The sequence below is a fragment of the Harpia harpyja genome, chromosome 8 (genome assembly GCF_026419915.1).
Source record: "Harpia harpyja isolate bHarHar1 chromosome 8, bHarHar1 primary haplotype, whole genome shotgun sequence".
Classification (NCBI taxonomy): Eukaryota; Metazoa; Chordata; class Aves; order Accipitriformes; family Accipitridae; genus Harpia; species Harpia harpyja.
In genome coordinates this window covers 12,160,952-12,166,951 of record NC_068947.1, presented here as the reverse complement: position 1 = coordinate 12,166,951, position 6,000 = coordinate 12,160,952, and the positions used below count along the sequence as shown (strand labels likewise).

General features: G+C 52.6%; 1 protein-coding gene across 5 annotated transcripts in view; it reads left to right on the top strand.

Moving 5' to 3' along the window:
* Positions 1–4,511: 4,511 nt before the first annotated feature.
* Positions 4,512–6,000, top strand: part of PKNOX1 (PBX/knotted 1 homeobox 1) — a 47,585-nt gene continuing 46,096 nt past the window's right edge. For 2 of the 5 annotated variants that reach the window (XM_052793857.1, XM_052793851.1), the window contains exon 1: positions 4,512–4,661. The gene's annotated coding sequence lies outside the window, so the exon portion shown is untranslated. The remainder of the gene's footprint in view (positions 4,662–6,000) is intronic. The other 3 variants (XM_052793859.1, XM_052793855.1, XM_052793856.1) reach the window with 2 other exon arrangements.

Here is a 6,000-nt window from a genome sequence, read left to right as displayed (position 1 = left end):
CTGTACCACGTAAAGTTGTGGCTGCAGATGTGAATGTGCTGTGCCTGCAAACAGGGCACACAGAGGTTGCTTTTTGGAATGCTCTCCAAACAGCCAGAGGACATCTAAGTCGTTGACATGTCTTACTACATACTTTTTTCCCTTGGAGTGATGAAAGAAGAAACTGGTTTGCTGCAGAGGCCTCCCATTGTTAAGAGATCAGCACTTAAAAACTCACCTGATTTTTATGGGAATCCAGGGAAAACCCAGCTCTGTTTAGATTTTTCCAGTCTTATCACTGCAATGACAGTCTTTATTCAGTAAGTTATGAGTGCAGATTACCACCACCTGCATGGAAGCCCATCCCTTCACCTCTGTGTAAATGTTTCCTTTGAAAGCTTAATTATGAAAGAGTTGCAAAGTACGCAATCAAGAGCCATGAGAAGTCTCCTTTTTCTGAATACGTTAAGTGCATATGAATGTTATATTATGCACACAGTTGTAATATTTAGAACTTGGAAATTAATAAAGGATGTCAGAGTAAGCCTAATTTGTCTAGCAACTGTATGTAGGATACAGTTTTGCCCTCCAATACATTTACACAATCCTACTATCTCTAAATTGCACTTGAAAGTGTGTTTCAGAGAATAGATTTGGGAAAGTGCTTTTCTCATTTGGTGAGATGGGACCTTCATTGCTTAGTGTTTGCAAATATTTGGTCCAACTGTGAGGAATGCTCTTATATATCTGGGACTGTTCTCAGTAACCAAGTAAGGGCCTGACCCTACAAACATATCTGTGCATGCTTTAAGTAATGAGCTATACTTAATAAGCGTATTTAATATGTACAGTGTGGAGAAAGTAACAGAGGTTTGAGAATGTGAGTATTCTGTTATTTGCAGTTACAAGCCTAAATATTACAGAACCTCATTTTTATGCACTTGTAATTTGTGATTACAAAATATTAAAATGGCATTTCATTCACCTTGGCATGCAGCTTTTGCTTTTTTAGAAAAAAAATCAGCCCTCTCACTATTGCATTTAAGCAAGTACACCCATACCCATGGAAGTTCATAGCATAAAACTACATCAGTTGTGTAATAACCCTTATAAAATGCGTAGTATGAAGAATTTCCTCATGATTGCTGTCTTCTGTCCTATGTATTGAACCCTTGTCCTTTTGCAGAATTGACGAGGGAGAACACAGTTTGTCTGGACAATTAGAAACAAAGAAAGAAAAGGTTACCTATCCTTTCCCTTTTAGTTTGTTTGTTTGTTTGTTTGTTTGCCTTTGAATCAGTTGTCTCAGTTACTTCTTCATTCTTTTCCCATGCTGCTCCTCTCCTCCCAGCTCCTTCTATTTTCCAAATGTTGCAGGCTTCTCTCAAAAGCCTTGTAATTTTTAGTGCTTTTCTTAAATCTTCATCTTCCGGAGTCATTTCAGCTGTGATATTTTAAAAATTAAGCTTAGCTTTCGAGCCTGCAGAAGCTGTATCAGAGAGAACTGAAGATAAAATGAAAAGCAAGGACCTCTTGACAGTGATTGGGAAGAGTGCATTCAGTGAGTTTAGACATGGGCAGCTGGAAGGCACGAGTTACATCAGGTGTGATTTTTAGGTTACTTTCTTATGGGAACAAGTTTTACATGGTCATGTCATGAGGTATACAGTCATGTCACACAGGTATATTTGGGGGTGTATCCATGTCGTTTAATAATATTTGAACCTCGCGACTTACTCCAGATAGGATTAAAGCTGTGAGAATAATTTAGTTTCTGTAACTTTCATGCCAATAAGTTGTGGCATAGGGAAGAGGTATCGTGTACTCCCTGAATGATGGAAAGTCTGCAGTGGGAGCTTTTAGGCAACAGCATCCACTGACTAAAGAGAGACATTATGTGCATGACAACTTTGGAAGAGATTTCAGTTAAAGCTTGCACCTTAGACCCTAAAGTTAACAAACCACGAGGCACAAATGTGTGGGGAGCCAGGCTTTCTTAATTCTGGTGCTTGCGGAGTCACCTGCTTTAAGATCGAGGGAGTTAGAACATTTATTGGTGTCATGAAAAGTGTAAGAGGCTGAGGAGAGTAAAGGATGGAGTAACCTTAATTACAAAGGAGACCAAGAGATGGGATTACTGGGGTGAGGGGAAGACAGCAGATGAGGGATTTCTACACCTGTCATGTGTGAGGGGGCAGCTGGGGAAGAGAAAGTGGCAGGCAGGAAGGGAAGGAAAAGCAAAGAGAAGCAGGAGGAGAAAGCAAAATTCAAGTTGAGAAAGGCATCAAGAAAGGCTTTGAAGATCACTGGGAGAAGAGATTAAACAGAAACTAAATTAGTTTGAATTTAATCTGTACTTTCTCAGAAGAAATTGGTGAACTCCTATCCGAAGAAGTGCAGGCAAGGCAGAAGGAGAACAAAGGGTTTGCAGAGAGAATCAAATTTGAAGAAGAGGCAAGTCTGGGCATGGGAACCAGTTAATTTTAAGCACTGTTTAGTGAATGTGTCACTAATGAATGTGTCAGGGATAATGAGAGATGAAACTTGTGGTAGAAGAAGCCAGCCTGGCCACAGGAACTCTATTAGAGGAGGTGTTACACAGCGCAAGAGCAGAAATAGAGAAAGAGGCTCTTGTAAGACAAACTAACAGTTGTATTTCTTTTTAAATCTTGTTTATATAAGTCATTCACATGAACTTTGAGACCAACCCGATTCACACATCTGAGCACTCTGGATTAGCATAGTTCATTTTCTTTCCCACTCTCTCTGCTAGGTGTGCAAGTAATTTCTCAGTTCACAAGCCCGACGTCCATGTGGTTCGGACTGCATGGGGAAAAATGGCTGGAAAATGAACTCCTGTAAAGGCTCCAGACGGTCTAGTGAGAGGATGAAATGACTGTTTTGTTAGTGGACAAATGGTGGCAGTGTGCACAGAGTGACTAGATTCCTGAAGGCCGAGAGCAACTGTGTTGGCTGAGCAGGGTCTCGACACAGCAGTTATGCTTGGAGGACTGAAGGTAGACCTGGCTTGCAGGAACATTTAAGTAGCTGTTTCTATTGCCAGACTATTAGCCACATCCTCTATAAGTGGCCTGGCCCAGGAAAGTGCTATATAAAACAAACTAGGCAGCTTAGTACTGTTAAACCAAGAGGAAGAGTGGCATGGACCTTGAAAAAATGTAGGGCATTCCCAGTTTACTGGGGCACAGGATAACGGAGTAGATTCCCAGCTGCTGTTCTGCAGAGGGGCTACAAAACCTGAAACTAAACCTGCTTTGGTTTTGAGCTGAGCTTCATAAGATGAGATTTGCTCTGTACATATCAGCTTCTTCCCCCCCGCCCTTGGATAACCTTTGCCCTCAAAGAGAGAGAGAGGTTGCTAAGATGATCTTTCAGAAGTCTTAAGAATGAGGAGCAGGGTAGAGATGACAGATCATCTCAGTGATCGGATCGAAAGGTGTACATTCAAGCCCTTTTGCACAGCAGAGAATCTACAAGAAACTTTTTAGATATCCCAACAGCAAAATGGCTAAGCCACAAGTCATGCATCTGTCCGAAACCACATTTCCTTCCCCGATTCTCCTGCTCCTTACTTAAGAACAGTTTTGGGAAACAGGGCATATATAACAGTGGTAAAACATGAGGGAAGAGCTGCGATAGTGCTGTTTTCTTCCAAGCGGAGAAAGAAAGCAGAGTTTCAGTAAAAGAAAGACATCTGTACCCAGCACCTTTATTTCGGGTCATGGCGGGAGCTCGGGGCGGGATCCTGAGGTTCTGGGGATATGCTGGTTGCAGTGCAGGGTCTGCCCTCACTCAGAGCCTGCAGTGGGGCCGAGGTTTGGAGGAAGAGGGGAGCAGGTTTGGGGGAGGAAGGGTCACAGCACGGCAAAGGATCTGCCGAGCAGTTTCCCCACACAGAGGGTGGAGGAGAAGTTCCCCCCGAGTTTTTGGGACACAGGCCTGTACAGCCTTCGGGGACTGGACAGACTTCCAGACTCGGGGTTTCTCCGGGGCGCGGGGTGACTCCGCGCCCGCCCCAGGCGGCTCCCGCCACCCTCCCCGCGGGGCACCCGACAAGGCGGGGTGAGGCGCAGCCCCCAGGGACCCCCACCAGGCCCTCAGCCAGCCGGGACCACTCCCCCAGCCCTGAAGCAGCCCCCGGGAGAGCAGCGGGCGCCAGGCTGAGGAGAAGCGGCGGGAAGCCGGCGGTGGCGGACCCCCGCCTCACGGCTGTCGCCCTCTCCCCGCGTGGCGGACCCACTTGGTATCTCCCTCCTCCCCCCCGACCCCAAGGAGGTGGTTTCACCTCCCCCCCCCCCCCCGCCCCGCCGCCTTCTCCGACCCGGGGAGAGGCGTGGCCGGGCCCGCTCGGGATTCCCCGCCCTCTTCGTCCATATTCATGAGCGCGAGCCGGGAGGTGCCGCCGTAGGGAGGTGGCGCGCGGTCGCCCCGCCCCGCCGCTGTGGCGGCGGGGCGGGGCGACCGCGCGCCACCTCCCTACGCCGGCGCGTGCCCCGCCCCCCGCGGTGAATATTGATGAGGCGTGATACGCGGCGTGGTGTCGTCTCGGGCGGCGCGGCCGGCGATTGGCCGGGTGCGTGTGTGCGCGGTGACGCGTGTCGCGGCGGTGCGGGTCCCGATTGCTGCAGCCGCTTGTCAGTGTGACGAAGATTGGCACCCAGGTAAGCGCTGTCACTCAAACCCGCTCCCAGCCAGCCAGCCAGCCATCCATCACGGCGCGCCCGCCGCCGCCACCGCCGGCCGGGCCCAGGCGTACCACCAGACCGGGGGGGTGGTTGGGGAAGGAGCGGGGAGGGGGGGGGGGCGAGCCCGCCACGCGGAACAGCGGGGAGGGGGCACCCGCACTCCGCAACTCACCCAGAGGGGGGTTAGGGGCGGTGGCGGGCAGGCGCGGGGAGGGGAGTGGGGCGGGGGGGGAGGAGGAGGAGGAGGAGGGGGGGGGGGAGCGAGGAAAATTCTGGAACGGCCGCCGTGTAACCGTTGTCTCTTGTGGGCGCGCGCCGGCGGGGGCGCGCCGGCGCCGCGCTCGCGCGCGGGGAGGGGGGGGGGGGAGTGGAGAAGGAGACGGGGCGAGAGGGAGCGCGGGCCGCCGATCGGCGCCGCGCGGAGGGGACGCGGCGGCCGGGGCGGGGGGGGGGAGGGAGGAGGAGGGAGAGGGGGCGACGGGAGGGGGGAGGCGACGTGATACTTAAAGGGCCAGCGCCGTGTTGGCAGGAGTTCCTTGGGGGGGGGGGCGGCAGGGGCTCTCCGGGGTCCCTCTCGCCCCCGCCTCCCCTCGCTGCCGTGCCAGGCCCCGTCGACCCAACCCAGCCCGGGGAGCCCTCGCTTGTGGCGGGGATCAAAGCGCCGCGGCAGCTGCCGCCCCTCCGCACCTGCCCCGGCCCGGCCGGGTGGGGCCCCGGGGGGGGGGGGGGGGGGGGCAGCGGGCGGGAGGAGGGGGTCTGCCGGCGGCAGTTGGCCGCTGCGGCCGCGGGCGGGCCCCGTGGGGTGCCGGGGCGGGGGGGGTGGTGGTGGTGACCCCCAGACCCGGCCCTGGTGCCGCTTTGGTGGCGGCGCGCTGCGGCGGAGCCCGGCCCGGCCCCCGGGAGAGCGGGGTCTGGCGCGTCTCTGGCTGTGCTCCCCCCCCCCGCCGCCTCCCCTCTTATTCATAGAAAGCAGATTGTGCTAGCGGCTGGCACTTGGGGCAGTGTGCGCAGTTCTGGCGTGAGGTGGTTTCTTCCTTTTTTTTTTTTTTTTTAATATATTTTTTATGTGACCTCATTGTCTCTTGCCTCGGTTACGAGTAGAGGCTTCTTGACACCTAGACCGAGGCTTCCTGAGTGTTTACACAGCCGCAATTAGGAGCTGAAACTTGACTTGCCCAGAGGCCCTGCTTATGATGTGTGTAAACAATAATAAATCAAGTGCTGGTTTTATCCTGAAATATTGCCTCAATTAGCCACATGTCTCGGGTCTCCGTGGAGTAGTCGATAGCTTTCCCTCATTCCCACAACGCCAGCT